The sequence below is a fragment of the Choloepus didactylus genome, chromosome 1 (genome assembly GCF_015220235.1).
Source record: "Choloepus didactylus isolate mChoDid1 chromosome 1, mChoDid1.pri, whole genome shotgun sequence".
In the NCBI taxonomy this organism is placed as follows: domain Eukaryota; kingdom Metazoa; phylum Chordata; class Mammalia; order Pilosa; family Megalonychidae; genus Choloepus; species Choloepus didactylus.
Genome location: NC_051307.1, coordinates 153557542 through 153576435, shown reverse-complemented (window position 1 = coordinate 153576435; position 18894 = coordinate 153557542). Strand labels below are relative to the sequence as shown.

Below are 18894 nucleotides of genomic sequence, written 5' to 3'. Positions count from 1 at the left end.
GCCACATTTCTTGACCATTAAAACAAAACCAAACAGATTAAAGAAAAAAAAAAAGCTGAGAAATCAATTTCCAAGGTTTTTTTTTCAATTTTTTTTCAATTTTTTTTTATTGTGAACTTTAACATATATACCTAACACTGACAACTCTCCAAGTACGATTTCACAAGTAGTTAGAGAGCAAATCTCAAAGACTGTCATGGGTCACAGTTCCACAACTTCAGCCACATCCATTACTGTAAAATATACATACATAAAGGTGTCAACTCTCAAAGTACAGCTCAACAAGCAGTTATACAGGTAGCCTCAAAAACTGCTATGGATTACAATTCCACACTCTCAGTCCCTTCTCCATTATGCAACAGAAGGCGTAGACTTTCAAAGCACCATTCAACAAGCAGCCACAGAGCAAATTCCAAACGATGCCATAGGCCACAGTTCCACTATGTCATCTACCCCCCTCCAGCCATTCCAACACCCCAGCATCCAAAAAAAAATATATATATATATATATATATATATATAAAATTATATAAAGTTCCAGTATACATAGATCTTTGTTAAATCTTGTTTTTTGCCACCCCTTCCTCTCAATCTCTTTCCACATCTTCAGGGGCTCTAGGCAGTGAGCACCCTAACCTGTCCATATTGAAAGGGGGTGTCGGCAGTAAGGGGAAGGTGGCTACATCTGATTGTTGATCTTAAAGGAGGCTGTTGTCTCTGGGTTTTAGGACTTGTTTGGTATAGGAAGACTCCAGTGGATTTAAGTTTCTGCAAGAGAAAACCTAGCAAGTGAATCTTTTATAGAATCTCAGGTAGGGACTTATATATTTGGGAACTACTTTTGGTAAGGGCACGGCATACTGTGGCCATTTGTGATGTCTAACTGGTCCAACAGAGTTTTTACATTTTGATGTTTTTCTTTTCCTTTCTTTCTTTCTTTTTTTTTTTTTAACTGTGGCTTCTTGCATATCAAATCAGCACCTGTGAGTTTTTTGAATAGTATTCACCTGGTACGAAAAGTCTTCCCAAGTGTTCTAGTTTGCTAATGCTGCAGAATGCAAAACACCAGAGATGGATAGGCTTTTATAAAACGGGGGTTTATTTGGCTACACAGTTACAGTCTTAAGGCCATAAAGTGTCCAAGGTAACACATCAGTAATCGGGTACCTTCACTGGAGGATGGCCAATGGTGTCCAGAAAACCTCTGTTAGCTGGGAAGGCACGTGGCTGTCATCTGCTCCAAAGTTCTGGTTTCAAAATGGCTTTCTCCCAGGACGTTCCTCTCTAGCAAGCTTGCTCCTCTTCAAAACGTTACTCGCAGCTGCACTCCGTTCAGTCTCTTTGAGTCAGCATGTTTTATATGGCTCCACTGATCAAGGCCCACCCTGAATGGGTGGGGTCACACCTCCATGGGAGTATCCCACCAGAGTCACCTCCCACAGCTGGGTGGGGCACATCTCCATGCAAACAACCTAATTCAAACGTTCCAACTTAATCCCCACTATTCTGTCTGCCCCACAAGATTGCATCAAAGAATATGGCTTTTTCTGGGGGACATAATACCTTCAAACTGGCACACCAAGAAACCACAAAAGATTGTTCATATTTTTCCTTTCCTTTTTTTTTTTATCTTTTCTTGTCAACTTTTTACAGCACTCAAGTCAGTTTGAGTCCTAGCAAAAAGATGGTAGTTAGGACACCACTGTTGCTGTAGGTGATGTGACACTGGTTGAATTTGTGTTAACATTCGTGTAATTTCCCTCACTGTGTTTGATTCATTAGGGGAGACTTGCCTTGAATTGGCTCAAAGGAATACTCCGGCTGCACTGCAGTGTGGCTGTGGCTCTGGTTCTGGTGTGTAGATAAAGGTAAGACTGGTGGAATAAATGATTCCATCATTATGGACCAAAGTTACTGGAACTTGGACAGGCTGCTGGACCCATCTCCAACCTCTCAGAAGGCAGAAATGTCTGGGACAACACATAGCATACTGTCTCCACATCTGTACATAGTTTAACGTCTATATCCCCAAACCACACTCGTAAATTTGGAGTGAAATTCTGCCCTGTAAGTTCAAGCATTGCTCCGTCCCCACCTCCACTCAAATGAAAACTTTCTATGACAGGCACAGATGTGATGGGGGCAAGGGCAGGATCCATTCCATCATAAATGTATACTCTGCCTTATCTGTACCAACGATTATCCAGGAATCGCCACCATTTATCATCTCTTTATTTTGTTCTTCTGGGCATGGAGTGGCCTGAAACTGTGTTCTTCTTTCTTGAGAAAGGCACAAATACATCCTTTCTGCATCCTTAAGGTAAAATCCACATCTATGGAGTTGTGACACAGGATCATTTGCATCCAGTAATGCGGGCTGCTTATCAACTTTCCTAATTATCAATCTTGGGAGTGCCATGCCAGACTGAACACACAAGATTGACTGCACCTAATGGATGTAGCCATCATGTACTGCGAATTCTTCTTCTGATTCATCATCATCCAAGAGATGGATGTAAAATGCTCCCCACTGCTGTGAACTGGCATGGAAATTGCCTCCTTCTACGTGCAAGTATCTGGTACTGTCTGGGATCTAAGTCGATTAAACAGAGACACCTTTGTTCCTGATGCAATGCACAAATCAGTGTTTTTCAAAGACTGCTTATTTTTGGAAGGTTTGGAGATGATTTTTATCCGCTTGCTGAGGAACACAGCAATGTCATCACTGTTACCAAAGAACATCTTTACAGACATCATGCAGGGCTTTCTCTTGTCTGAATCAGATATGTACAATGTGTTGGCTATGGAATAGTTCTTTCCTTCTCAGTTCAGTTGCTGCATTTCTTGGTCACTATTTCCTATTCCAATAATTACACATGGTTGAGATTCTTGTTCAGAACAACCATCACATTCCATTTGTCCTTTTTTTCCTTCCATTCACTGCCCATAAGATACACACAAGGAGGAGGGCAAAAAAAACTTTTTTTTTCGTTTCCATATGACTTCTGTGCAACTTTTGCCTGAAGAGTAAGTACTGTTCAATCCCCTTGCTCTTTTAAATAATTCTGCATAGCTTTCCTAGAGAGTTGTTTAGGTGGAGGCCACTCACCAAGTTCCCTGTCACAACAGGTGCCATTTTCCACAAATTCTCGCCAAAACTCCAACCTTCGTGAGATTCCCCGGATGCCTTCTCTGGTCCCTATCCCTAGCCCCTTCCCTTTTTCCTCACTCCTCTATTCTACCCAGCCCTCTCTTTCCTTTTCCCTTCGCAGTTGCTGCTGCAAAGAGCCAGACACCTCACCACACCCAGGGAGTAGGGCGGGTAAGTACATATTTAGTATAGTAATCATTCTATAAATATCTATTTTAATGGACCTTCAAACAATGATGTATGAGCTTCTTAAAGGCAGGAACTATGCCTTATCAGTCATCTTATCTCCATGGGACCATTCTTGTCATGTAGTTGCTATTCTATAAATGTTTCCTGAGTTAATGTGTAAACATGCACTTAAATTAATGAAACAAATACATAGTATCTTCTAATATCCAAGCACAAGACTTAAAAAAACATTGCAGAATACAGCATATTTTCTAATAATATTGTAAAGTACCTTAGATATACTTTTCTGCTTTTACAGAAAAAAGTAAAAATAAACAGTGGCTATTCATAAATAGGAGAATCTAAACACCTGTTGGGATTATGAAAGAATAATCATTTACCAATACACAGAAATCAGAAAAGATAGTTTTAATAACATATTTATTAGGTTTCATAATTTTCAAAAAGCTACACATAAATAATTCAATACAGAAATAAACATTTCCTTAATTTCCATTTTTGGAACTTTACCATTTTATGAAATTGACATCAATCACAAAATATTAGAAATATGAATTTCTTTTCTCAAAAACACAAGTATTTTAAGGAAAAAAGTATAGTGATTAAGTGTAGAATTCTAATTTTAATTGAAATTATATTAGTGTCTTACCATTTAGGACAATATTTTGTTGTTCTACCAATTTAGAAGGCCGAGACCTCTATCTTACTGCAAAGGAGAAGCTAAGCCTACTTAAAATTGTGCCTAAGAGACACCCCCAAAGAACTTCCTCTGTGGCTCAGACATGGCCTCTCTCTCTAAGCCAACTCTGCAGGTAAACTCACTGCCCTATCCGCTATGTGGGACATGACTCCAAGGTGTATAAATCCCCTCGCAACGTGAGACATGACTTGTGGGGATGAGCTTGGCCCTGGCATCATTGGATTGAGAAAGTCTTCTTGGACCAAAAAGGGGAAGAGAAAGGAAACAAAATAAAGTTTTAGTGGCTGAGTGATCTCAAATAGAGTCAAGAGGTCATTCTGGAGGTTATTTTTTTGCATTATGTAGATATCCCATTTTAGTCTTTAGTGTATTGTAATGGCTAGAAGGAAATACCTGAAACTGTTGAACTACAACCCAAGCCTTTATTCTTGAAGATGATTGTATAATTACATAGCTTACACAGTGTGACCTTGTGAGTGTGAAAATTTTGTGGCTTCCACTGCCTTTCTACAGTATATAGGCAGATGAACAGAAAAATGAGGACAAAAAGTAAATGAATAGGAGAGATGGGGGGTATGGGATGTTTTGGGTGTTCTTTCTTACTTTAACTTTTATTCTGAATTTTTTGTGTGTGTCGTAATGAAAATGTTCAAACATTGATGGCGCTGATGAATGCACAATGATATAATGGTACTGTGAACAATTAATTGTATACCATGGATGACTGTATGGTATGTGAATATATCTCAACAAAATTGAATTAAAAAAAAAAACAGCGAGGCATTTAAGTCTGTAAAATTTCCTGATTGTTTTCCCTGCAAACCATATTCTGATTTTTATGGTGTTCTAGATAGTTTATAATTTCTCTTTAAATTTCCTCTTTGATACAATGGTTATCTGAGAGTATATTTCTTAATTTTCCAAGTAATTTAAACTTCTCTATTAAGATTTTTCTCCTTTGTTGAGGGAGGGTTGTGTGTGTGTATGGCCAAGAACATAATCAAGTTTACAAATATCACAGTACACAAATGTACAAAAAATGTGTATTTTCTATTTTGAAGATATCAAATAAAATAAGGAATACAAGTTTATGTCATAAATTTAGAAGATTATTGTCCAAGGAAAGACAAAGAAGATTCTAGTATGTGCCTAACATGTTCCTCTCTCTAGAAGCAATATTAAAGTGAAATAAAAAAAAAAAAGGAAGAATTACTGTTCACAACAAAGGCCAAACAGTTTATCAGGAGATTCATCAAGGACATGCTCGCAGTTGCAGATCTCAGAGAAAAGCCAGCAGAGAATACTTTGAGGCTTGAAAACAAAACTCCCATATTTGTTACAACCAGAGAGGTGAAAATAGACTGGAATGAAACCTTTATGCTGTTTGGTACCATTTCCTGAAAAGCTGGGAAGGTGTAGCTGAAAAAGATATATAGTAAAGCCACATTTCTAGGAAGCAGATGGTTAGTAAGGAAGAGAAAGACCCTGCATCATGAGCATCTTAGTAATGCTGATCTTGGCTGGATGAGAAGAAGCAAAGTCTAAAAGACGCCACTCATCAACACAGAAACTTGGATTAAAAGGAGAATATCTGGATGCAAATACAGTCTTGGTCCCTTTCACTTCACCCCAAATATGCTATCTCATTCAAAGATGAGTAATAATCATAAAGAAAGCAGCACAGGATCGATATCAAGATATCGTAAGAAGAAGGGGAAAAGGAACAAGATAAAGAAGTGTTAGACAACAAACACTCACCAGAAAAATGTTGCCATGGAGCAGATGAAAACTGTGACGAAATATTTTGCCATGATTTTTTTTTTAATTTTGCCATGAGTTAAAAAAAAAAATTTAGTGAAACAATCACTTCTATAAAACAAGGGCACAAAGCAGAGATACAAGAACTCAGGAGAGCTATGTGAAATACATGTGAGCTGGAGATGAAATGTGAGTTGGCAGAGTTCAGAAAGCAGGTGGTCAAAAACCAAAATCATTACAGAAATAAAGGCCAAATTGGAGTAATTAAGCACAAATGAAAGTAGACACTGGTGGAAAAACCACAAGGGATATAAGAAAAGGAATGAGCGAAATTAAATAAAAGTAAATAAAGAGTTAAAAAGGAGTGGGAAGAAAATAACAAACATGGAAGACATACAAAAGATATCCGACTTACTCATAAATGATATCCCCTATAAGAAGAAAAAATATAATGAAACATAAAAAACACTGAAAGAAATGGTTGTAGAAGAGTTTTTAGAAATAAAAGAAGATTTTAATCTACAGAATGAAGAGGCACACTGTTTCAGGAAAAACTAATTCAGAATGACCCCAAGATATATCCTAATAAAGTTACTGGTTTAAAAGACCAAGTAAATATCATCTGAATACATAAGCAAAAGAAAATAACATCAGCTTTTAGAGTAAAAAATTACACTGGTCTTGGATTTCATCATAGAAACATTCAATCTAGAATATTCTAGGACTAAGGAAAGACAATTTAACCATAGACTCATGTATAAAGGTAATTAGAAAACATTTTTTCACATGTAAGCATAGAAGTAAGTTTCATAAGTCTTTCCAGAATAAATTATTAGAGGACAAATTTCAGTGAAATAAGAAATAAGGGGAGAAAATATAGTAAAAGAACTGGTGAGTACTCAATCTATTTAATTAAAAGACTGTGATGATTATGGTTAAGAAGAGAATGTTTATGGTATAAACCTGACGATGAAGAAATGTTAAAAAAGTACAAAACTTGTGTGGGAAAGTGGAAAAGAAAGTAGATGCTAAGTATAAAAGAAAATATTTAAAACTGACATCAAGTAATAAAGATATGGGGTCAAAAAATAACATTGAAGGCTGAACTCGAGTAATAAAGGTATATGGATATTAAAGGCATAAATATTCTATTAAAATTGGAGTAAATGGAGATATGGGAAGAAGAAATAGATTCAGTAATTCTAGATGTCATCCACAGAAATACAGGATAAAGTTTTCATATAATGTTATTTTTATAAAAATAATCACTAGAATAAAAATATAAACCTTCCCCAAACAGTATAATGAAAACACAGAACATATAGATGAGTTTTTGAAAAAGACACAAACTGAAAATATAAGATAAAATACAGAACAGAACTAAGAACAAACATAATTGTAGTTTATCTATAATTATAAATGGCCTAAAACTGCCTATAATTACTACATCAAAATTAAAAACCAATTCTGTTTTATACACAAGGTATAGCTACAACAAAGCTGCAAATATAAACAAAAAGAAAGCACTTTTTTTGTAGTACCTGGGATAGTCTCAGCTTGTAAACTTAATTCTTCCTTCATATCAAGAATTTTTTAGAAAAATTGTATCTTAGAACACTTTCTCTGTACTGTATGCTGGGATCTTTACTTCAGGGATACAGTTATCTAAGGGTTGGACCATCAGATACTTCCTCCATATGGATTATTATTGTCACCTTTTAAAAAAGTATTAAACATTTCTATTAATTTTAATGCTTAGTTTAGTGGAAAGAGCAGGAATCTGGGAGCAAGCAACCTATCATAAATCATTATCTTTTAAAGTGCTTTAAACTTCTCTACTTCCCTTGTGCATTCTTTGTAATAATGTCATATCTTTTTTTGTTTTGCTATTAGTTCAATTTTCAACCTGGGATATTTGCTGTTTCTAATCTTTTTAATTAGATCTGTAGAGGTAGTGCTTTGGTTCTTATCTTGTTATCTGTGAAATCTTCCTTTTCATCTTTAACTATTGTTTCACACCATCTTTGCATTCACGTTTTATCTACCTCCTACCTACCTACCTACCTACCTACCCACCTACCTACCTACCTACCTACCTACCTATATCTATTCGGGGTTCCCATATACCACCCTATTATTAACCCCTTGCATTGGTTTGATGATTGGCTTTTCCATTTCTGCAAAGAAAGCTGATGGCATTTTGATTAGGATTGCTATGAACTTACTAATTAATCTGAAGAAAACTGTATTACTATTTTGAAATTTCTCATAAATGAAGACCAGATTCAGAGCTTATTTTGTTTGTCCTTCAGTGGAGTTTTATTGCTTTTCTCTTCTTTTTAGGTTTATTCTTCACCATTTTATAGCTCTGTTGTGACTGTAAATTAAATCTTATTTTAAAAATTAAACTTTTAAATGGTTATTCTTGTTATTAAAAAAGCTATAACTTTTTGTAGGCAGATTTATACCTAGTCACTGTACTAAATTCTTTTATTAGTTGTAAGTTTTTCAGTTGGTTTTTGAATTTCTCTAGGTAGACAAGCATTTGCAAATGATGACAGCTTTGTCTCTTATGCTCAAATATTAATAAATTTACAATTTTTCCTTGTGTTGTTATATTGACTAGGGTATCGAGAGCAACGCTAAAAGATATCAATGACAGCAAGTATTTTTCCCTTGTTTGTAACATTAATTTAACTGCTACTAATGTTTAGTCATCTGCAATGATCATGGTTTTGCTAAGATTCTGGTTAAAAAACAATAACCCTTACCAAGATGGAGAAATTTCCTGCTATTCCTAGCTCCCTAGAGACTTTTTATGTTGTTGCTATTAATCAAAATTTGGTGTTAAAAAACAAACAAAAAATTCTGGGTACTGAATTTTTCACTATCTCAATAAAAGCCTTTGCTATTATTATGATCACTATCATTATGATTATGATTATTAGTAGTATATAATTTTTCTTCTTATTCAGTTAATGTAGTGGATTAGCTGTCCTAATATTAAACCATCCCTTTATATATAGAATAAATCCTATTTGGTCACCCTTTATTATTCTTAATATATTGCTAGCTTGATAGCCATAATATCTGTAGTAATTTAGACTTAAATCATATGCTTTGCTCATTTTTTAAAAACCACTCTTCTTATATCACATGATTTCTTCTTTCATGATTTTTATTGAAAATATTCAAATAACTATAACAATTCAAATAGAATATATCTAAATAATTATTTTAGAAAGACTGAATATACAGTAACCTTTCTCAGTTCTTATGTGTCCGAATTAGTCTAAATTTTGTCTTCACACTTGAATGGTACTTTTGAGAAGTATGTAATTATAGCTTCAAAATAATTTTCTCCAAACTTTTCAAGACAATGATCCATTTTATTCTGTTACAAAGCTGAAAATGAAAAACTGCTATCAATTTGGTTCTCATTTCTTTGCAGATAATCTGTTTTTCTCTGACAAGTCCCTACATCATCTCTTGATCTAGAGTTCAGAAACAAAGATTTGATGTTTGCCTTTTTTTCTTTACTTCTGCTTGGCATTCAGTGGAACTTGTCTATCTAAAGCAGGGATTAGCAATCAATGGCCATGGGCCAAATTCAGACTGACTCCTGTTGTTGCTGGAACACAGCCATTCATTTACTTAATGTCTACAGCTGTCTTTGTGCAATAACGGCAGAGTAGAGTAGTTGTGACCATAAAGCCTGCAAAGAATAAAATAATTATAACTAGACTTTACAGAAAAAGTTTGCTGACTCCTGATCTAAAGATAGAATGATTCTTCACCTCAGGGTTATTTTCTTATCTCCTTTCCATTTTCTCTTGCTAGAGACCTATCAGATGGGTATAAGAAATTCTGAATATACTCTTTTGTTCTCTCTGTACTTTTGTCTTATTTGCTGAGGTTTCTCTCAGATGGATCTTCTAGTCTGTGCCAAACTATTATTCAGACTACCTACTGAACTCAGTATAACTATCATATTTTAAATTTTTGTATGTATCTATATATACACACATATATTTTTTCATAGCAGCTTATATTTTTTAATGATGATGTTCTTGTTGGGGGGGTTGATTTGAAATAAGACACATTGAGAAACATAAGTTTCACAATGAATTTTTTTGATATGTAGAATTTCAGACATCATTTTCTAAAAAATTCATTGTGATTTTGTCTACCACTTTCACTCAAAAGTTATTTAGCCAGTAATCTTGATATCAATTCCTGACAAGGATATTACAAGAAAGGGAAATTACTGGCCAATCTCTTTCATGAAAGTAGATACAAATATCCTAAACCAAATTGAACAAATCAAACCCAGGTATATATAAAAAGGGTATAAAACATCACGATCAAGTGGGATTTGTTCCAGGAATTCAGGATCAGTTAATTTTGGAAATTGAATCAATGTTATCCACCAGAGTAACAAAAACAAAAAACAGAAAAACCATATATTATTTTGACATACGAAGAAAAAAAATGGATACAATCAGTACCAATTAATGATTTAAAAAACTCTTTGCCAACTAGGAATACGAATAGAAAGGAATTTCCTTATTCTGACAAAGTATACAGACAAAATACTACAGTAATAATTATATTTAGTGGTGAATTACTTAATGCTTTCCCTAAAATTGTAAATGAGGCTTTAAATCAATAAGAAAAAGCTTTATCATTTTGCAATAATCAGGCAAAAAAAAAAAAAAGGACAAAAGACTTGTAAAGGCATTTCACAAAAAACATATGCAAATAGCCAATAAACAAATGATAGAACATTCAACTTCACTGATCACTGGGGAAATGCAAATGAAACCAAAATGAGATACCAGTATTCCTGAATGGCTAAAATGGAAGAGACAACAGTAATAAATACTGGTGAGGATGGAGATCAACTGAAATTCTTAAAAATTGCTGGTGGAGTGTAAACTGATATAATGACTTTGCAAAATTTTCTGGCAGTATCTACTAAAGCTGAGTTTAGGCATACCCCATGAAGCATTAATGCAACTTTCAGAAATGCATATATACGTGCTCACTGAAAGATGTTCATAGCAGCATTGTTCATAATAGCTCCAAATGAGAAAAACCTCAAATGTCTGTGCATAGTAGAATGGATAAATTGTGCTAGAATACTATGGAATACTACTAGTAGTGAAAATGAATGAATGAGAATGAATGAAACATGCAATAACATGGATGAATCTCAGATTCACAACACTGAACACAAGAAGGCAGACTGTAAAAGAATACATTCTGAATAAATAAATTTATATAAAGTTCAAAAATAGGAAAAACCAATCCATAGGGTAGTATGTTAGGATAGTTCTTGTCCTTGGACGGGGGGAAGGGTGGTAATGGCTAAAAGAGGGTGCAAGGGGCTTTCTAGGTTTATGGCAATATTTCTCTTGGTTCTGTTTCTTGACTTGGTTTCTGGTTACATGTGTTCACTTCATAAAAATGTATCATGCAATACACTTATGATTTGTACATATTTTTCTCTCTGCACATTATACTTTAATAAAAAGTTTACATTAAGACAATGATAACAAAAAGTTATTTAAAATAATACTTTTAAATTCCCAAGTGGTTGGGAGATTTTTCTTTATTTACTTTTGCTTTTACTTTATATTTCTATTGTTCTGTGGTCAGTGTTGTAGTAGGTATTCTTTCTGTAGTTTAAAAATTCCTTGCATTTTCTTGGTAGTCCATATGAAAGGGTTTATTTTCTGTGTAGAGTGTAGTATCTCATCTATAAGTTTTAAATCAATTAATTACATTATTTAGATTTTAGTTTTGCATATTTGCTCTTTTATTACTAAATCTGTCAGGGACTAAAAAGTCAGTCTTCAAACATGATGTTTTTAGTTATTTTGCTTCAGTTTTTCCTGCAGTTTCTAAAACCCCAGTGTTCTAAGACATATTATTCCATGAATCACTAAGCAAGAAAAAAGAGGTCACCAATTAAACCATGACAGTGTGAAATATATTCTAACTTTGGAGATGATACAAAGTGAAAAAAATGCACTTTTAGAATCTACAAATATGAGTATGTGTAAATTCTTTTATTTGGTGTATAAAGGTTTATATTCGTCATATTTTCATTACGAAATAAAATTTTCTTAACAAATTACCTTTTCCCCTATTTAATCTTTTGACCTTCAAGTCACTGTTTGATTTTTAACATGGCAATCCCTGCTGTCTTTTTATCTGTATTTCCAAGGTGTGTTTTGATACTGTATTCTTTAAGAAGACAGAACTGAATCAAGCATGTATTTTAAAACTGTTGGAATATAAATATAAAACTGCACTTTCTGAAAAACATAGATGGTGAGGGATTACTGATACCTTTCTAAGTAAGTATGGTTTAGGTATACTTCTAATAGTCTACAGTTGGATAACAATGCTGGTGATAAAATCTAAGTGCTTTTGTCTTATAATTAAAGAGTTATGGCCACTAGATTTTTTTTTTAATTAAATTCAGTTTTACTGAAATATATTCACAAACCATACAGTCATCCATGGTATACAATCAGCTTTTCATAGTACCATCATATAGTTATGCATTCATCACCCCAATCTATTTTTCAACATTTTCCTTACATCAGAAGGAATCAGAATAAGAATAAAAAATAGAAATAAAAAAGAATGCCCAAATTATCTCCCCCATCCCACCCTATTTTTCTTTTGGTTTTTGTCCCCATTTTTTTAGTCATCCATCCATACTCTAGATGCGATCCACAAGGTTTTCACAATCACACTGTCACCCCTTGTAAGCTACATTGTTGTACAATCAACTTCAAGAGTCCAGACTACCGGGTTGGAGTTTGATAGTTTCAGGTATTTACTTCTAGCTATTCCAATACATTAAAACCTAAAAGGTGTTATCTATGCGGTGCATAAGAATGTCCACCAGAGTGACCTCTCGACTCCATCCGAAATCTCTCAGCCAATGAAACTTGTTTCATTTTGCACCCCCCTTTTGGTCAAGAAGATATTCTCAATCCCACGATGTTGGGTCCAGATTCATCCCCAGGAGTCATATTCATGGCCCCTAGATTTATTGTCACAATTGTTAGTTTGGTCATGCCTTTGTCATTTTATCTTAAGCTTCCTAAACTGCTTTTTATTTTGCTTTCCTATCTTCTGGCTTTTGTCTTTAGTTTATTTTTCTTGCCAGTCATTTGCAAATTAGAAATCTCGCTTTATGATTTTTATTAATTCTTCTGATTTTAAACTTAAAAAAACTTCATACTTCTCTGATTTTTTAAATTTATAAACAAAACAATTTTTAACTTTCCCCATGTTCAAAAAGAGCTTATAATTGAACATTAATTCTATATTAAATAGTTCCAGTGTTTATCATGAATCCTCTGATAACCATATATTTTTATTTTGATCCATCTCTTGCTTGGCTGAGGTAAGGTTTTGGAGCTCTCCCCCAAATTATCTTCTAACTGCTTCATCTACTCCATAACTTCCCATAAAGTACTTCCCTGTCTCCTTCTTCCAGTCCTTTGTTCTTCCATTCTTAAATCTTTTTACTTCCTGTATCCTCAGTCTTTACTTCCTCAATCGAAGGTCCCACTACTCTGTGCAGCCCCTGAAATGGATGCTATTTATTTTTTTTCATACCATGTACCTCAGGGCTAGGAAAGGGTGCTGGGGCTCTCCTATGACCCATTATGACCTCCAAACATCTATTACTAAACTACCTTACACTGTTCCATTCTTCCCTTATGCCTAACATTGTCCTGAGTGACTTCAGTGTCTTCATGTATGATTTACCCAAGATCACAGTAACTCAGTTTCACAACTTCTTTATTGCCAATGACCTTTTCCTTTCCATTTCCATCGCTATGACCTGGTCTTGACATCACTCACAATTGTTCCACCTCTAAAATCACTAGTTGAAGCATCTTACTGTCTGATGACATTCTTTTCTCCTTCTAATTTGTTTGTTCAATCACTTCATTTATGGCCCTTATTCAATTTCATTTGGGATCTCCAGTTCATTGATCTTCCACTCTCTTACAGACTACTAACCAACCCTCTCCTTTCTTCATTTCTCTCCCTATCCCACTTAGATTCTAGTATCATTTCAGTGACATTGTTACCAATATCCTAAATTTCAGTACTTCTTTGTCTTTTCATTGAATCCATCTGGCAAAATCCAGCACTAGTTAAACCCTACTATCTGCCTTTTCTAGGCCTGTGATTCATCAGTTGAGCTTCACCAGAGAAAGCCAAAACACAGGGCAGACTGTTCCATTATTAATTCATAACCATCAACTTCAAAAAGGGCCCTTCAGAGAGTATAAGTGTGTTTGCAAGGCCTCCCGAGGAGCTGGAGAGAAAAGTGGAAGTGTTGATTTCCCCACTGGACTATTGCTGATTTTCCTGCAAACTTTGAGGACTGCCAATTTAGTGGACCGAGCCCTTGATCTGAGGGCTTTCCCTTGTGAGGCTAATTGCTGCAAGGGAGCGGCTAAGCCTACTTATAGTAGTGCCTAGGAGCTCCCCCCAGAGAGCCTCTTTGTTGCTCAGATGGGACTCCCTCTCTCTCTAAGCCCACTTGGCAAGTAAACTCACTACCCTACATGGGATGTGACTCCCAGGGGTATGAATCCCCCTGGCAATACAGGAAATGACTCCTGGAGATGAGCTGCACTCAGCACTGTGGGATTGAGAGGATCTTCTTGACCAAAAGGGAGAAGAGAGATGAAGCAAAGTAGGGTTCCAGTGGCTGAGAGATTTCAAATGGAGTCAAGACAACACTCTGGAGGGTATTCCTATGCACTATACAGATATCACCTTTTAGTCTTTAATGTGTTGGAATGGCTAAAGCGAAATACCTGAAGCTGTCAAACTGCAACTCAGTGACCTTGATTCTTGAAGACAAATGTGTAACTATATATATTACATAGTGTGACTATGTAACTGTGATAACCTTGTGGCTTGCACTCCCTTTATCCAGTATATGGACAGATGAGTGAAAAAATGGGGACAAAAATTAGATGAAGAATAGGGTGAGGTGGAGGGGATGGAAAGATTGAGATGCTCCTTTTGGCTTTTATTTTTAATTTGGAGTAAAGAAAAGGTTCAAAAATTGATTCTGGTGATGAACACACAAATGTATAATGGTGCTGTGAATAACTGTACACTGTGGAAGACTGTAGGGTGTGTGTATATATTTCAATAAAATTGTATTTAAAAAAAGTAAATGAACAATGGGGGGAGGAGGGAAATGGGATGTTTTGGATATTCTTTTTTTATTTTAATTTTCATTTTATTTTTGGACGTAATGAAAAATGTTCAAAGTTTGATTGTGGTGATGAAAGCACAACTATATGACGATACTGTGAACAACTGATTGCACACTTTGAATGATTATACGTTATGTGATTATATATCAATAAAATTGCATTAAAAAATATTTTGCCGCTTTAAAAAAAAAAGAGGGGCTCTCAATACTGCATATAATTCTACCACGTTTTTCTGATGAACTGATATTCTTCCATTTGCTCTAAGAACTATTTTCAAACCTCTTCCACTCCACTTGAACTTATACCACCTCCTTCTCTCCTACCATTCTCAATAGCTGAACTCTTCATTTGCATTACAAAGAAAAGAGAAAGTATCAAACCAAAGCTCCTTATCTTTCCCCATACCAAACACAAACCAACCTACATTTGTACCCCTTCCTGTTACAAAAGAGGATCTATCCTTCATCCTATTGAAGACTCCATCCCATTCTGCCTTTACATTTAATATGTTTTCTCTTTCTTGAATGTTAATTCTTTCTTCTCTTGTTTTTAGGAATGATCAAATCTCTCTGAACAAACAAAAAACAACTCTCACTCAATTCTACATCCTTCATCAGTTGCCTCTTGATAATTTTCACCAAAAAGGAAATCTGTTACGCAGGACTAGAGAAATTTATCAGGTACATCATATGTGCTTAGCAAAAGGGTTTCTAAAACTTAAATAAGATAATTTGGTGCTCGTGGAAATATTTTGCGATGTGTTCACAGAAAAACAATTTGTCCTAAATTTAGGAGACCATGTCTTGATTAGTAAGCTAGATGGGGGTAAAACTGAAATAAGAAATAGGTTCTACATTCATGCTGCAGAGGTTTTAGAGCAAGTAATGATCTACAGAAGCATCACTCCAACTTGTCATGCTATTGACACTACAATGTGCAAAATCGAAAATAAACTTCAGGAGAAAGCAATGTTGATCTTATGAGTTTCACCCTGAAAGAGGGATTACGGAAGAGCCTGGGAGACAGGGTAAGAGGAGACAAAATGTGATGTAATACAAAGGAGAAATATGGTGGTAAAGAAAAGAGTCTGAGAGAATGCATACCGTTCTTCCCACCTGTGACTAGAATAAATAAACCCATGTGCTCATGAATCCACATAGCTTTGTCTGTCCTACTTGGTTAATGAAGCTAAATAAGAGATCCTAAACTGATAGGCATTAGAAATCATTCTCTTTTGTGAACTAGTGTACATGGCTATTAACACCAGCAGCCAGCTCTCTTGATTGTTCTCTGTGTCTTTCACTGCCATCATAGAAGATGAAGTCCATCCAGATGGGAAAGAATAGATAGGATAAGGGGTCATGATGTTCTGCCCACTTCACAGCTAAACTTTTTGAAGAAGGTGTTTATTCCTACTTGTCTCCATTTCTGTAACTCCTACTTTTCTCCTCTGGTCTAACGTTTAGCCAAATTGCATAATCAAAATAGCTCTTGCTTAACTTCTTCATAATCTCTGACCATCTTATTCCCTTATTCTCAAAGTACTTTTTTTAAAAAAAAATTTACATGATGTAACATGATGTTCTCTTCCCTCTCAGGTTGCTTCTTTCCTTTGTTGACTCATCTTCCTCAATCAGGCTTCCTCATTTTTCCATCGCCAGCCATCATTAGGTCCTTACACATACTGTTTTTCCATACGCTATTGGGACTTTACATCTAACTATTCCCTCATCCTGAAGCATGCTTCCTTATCTCTCTTTTCTAATTCCTCCCTCATATTCAAATCTTAATTTAATCAACACTTCTTCAGGGAAATTTTCCCTGACTAAACTAAAGTCCTCCCTCCAGGTCAAACCTCTTAATTATATGGTCTCAGAGTATTACTTCTTGAAAGAAATTATCATAGCTTCAGTTTGAGAAAATATCATACAAGATGTTAATGTTTATCTCCCATCCACCTGCTGTAAGCTTCATGACAGTAAGGACTATGTGTTTTTATTCATTATGGTATCTACAATGCCTTCTACAATATCTATAAGGTAATAAATAAATAGTTGTTGAATATATGAACAAACAACTGAACTCTTTTTTTTATTGTTTCCCCCAATCAAAAGAGTATCAACTAAAACAATTTCTATTAATTCAAACAAATAAATATTTACTGAGTGCCAAGGCACTAGCCAAAGAATCAGACTATAATGGTGAAAAACACAGTGTTCCCTGCCCTCATGGAGCATACTATCTACGAAAGAACCACTAAAGTAATTACATAAAGAAAATTAATAATTATATGATTTTTTTTGTGCTAAAAAGGAAAAATCAGAATGCTATAAGCTCTGACAGGGGTACTTAATTTACACTGTTAGGAGGCAAAAATATGCTCTACCACTGTCTTTTTTTTTTTTAAATTCAATTTTATTGAGATTGTTCACATACCATACAATCATCCAAAGATCCAAAGTGCACAATCAATTGCCCATGGTACCATTATATAGCTGTGCATCCATCACCACAATTAATTTTTTTTCCCAATTTTTAGGACATTTTCATTACTCCAGAAAAGAAATAAAGACAAAAAGAAAACTCAAATCCTCTCATACCCATAACCACCCCTGCTCCATTATTGACTCATAGTCCTGATATACTACATTTGTTAACTATTGATGAAAGAATGTTAAAATATTACTAATTGTAGTACATAGTTTGCAATAGGTATATTTTTTCTTTATATACCCCTCTATAATTAACTTCTGGTTATAGTGTCATTCGTTACAGTTCATGAAAGAGATTTCTATTATTTGTATAGTTAATCATGGACACTGTCCACCACAAGATTCACTGTTTTATACATTCTCATATTTTAACATCCAACTTTCCTTCTGGTGACATACAAGACTCTAAGCTTGCCCTTTCCACCACATTCACACATCATTCAGCACTTTCAGTTATTCTTAAAATAATGTGCTACTGTCACCTCTGTCCATTTCCAAACACTTCAGTTCAACCTAAACATTCTGCTAATAAGCAACTGCTCCCCATTCTTTAGCCTTGTTCTGTATCCTGGTAACTTATATTTCATGTTTATGAGTTTACATATTATAATTAGTTCATTTCAGTGAGACCATAGAGTATTTGTTCTTATGTGTTTAACTTATTTCACTCAATGTAGTGCCCTCAAGGTTTCTTCATCAAACCTGTTTTTTTTTAAAGATGGTTTTGTTAACCCACCATACAGTCCGACCTAAGTGAACAATCAATGGTTCCCTGTATAATCATGTATTTATGCACTCACCACCACTATAAAGACAGCTCCATTTCTTCTACAAAGAAGGAGGAAGACTCAAGGAAGGAAGAGAGACAAAGGAAAAAGAAAAAGAAAACGGGGGAAAAAAAAAGACAACTAAACAGCAACAAAAGGAAAGACAGAATTAAACTGAAGTACAATAAAAGAGTCAGACAACATCACCAATGTCAAGAATCCCATACTCCTCCCTTATGTCCCCCTTTTATAGGCATTTAGCTTTGGGATATAGCCTTTGTTACATTAAAGGAAGCAAAATACAATGTTTCTGTTAACTATAGTCTCTAGTTTGCATTGATTGTATTTTTTTCCACAATATCACACCATTTTTAACACCTTGCAAGATTGACATTCATTTGTTCTCCCTCATGTAAAAACATTTGTACATTTTATCACAACTATTGAGCATTATAGGTTTCATTGATTTATACAGCCCAGTCTTTATCTTTCTTCTTACCTTCTGTTGTCCCACATGCTCCTGACCTTCCTCCTTCAACCATACCAACAGTCATCTTTGTTC

General features: G+C 34.9%; 1 protein-coding gene and 1 pseudogene across 1 annotated transcript in view; both read right to left on the bottom strand.

Moving 5' to 3' along the window:
- The window catches only part of XRN1 (5'-3' exoribonuclease 1), a 174036-nt gene that overhangs the window by 81723 nt on the left and 73419 nt on the right, over positions 1 to 18894 (bottom strand).
- On the bottom strand, positions 1586 to 3136 carry LOC119539736 (annotated as a pseudogene).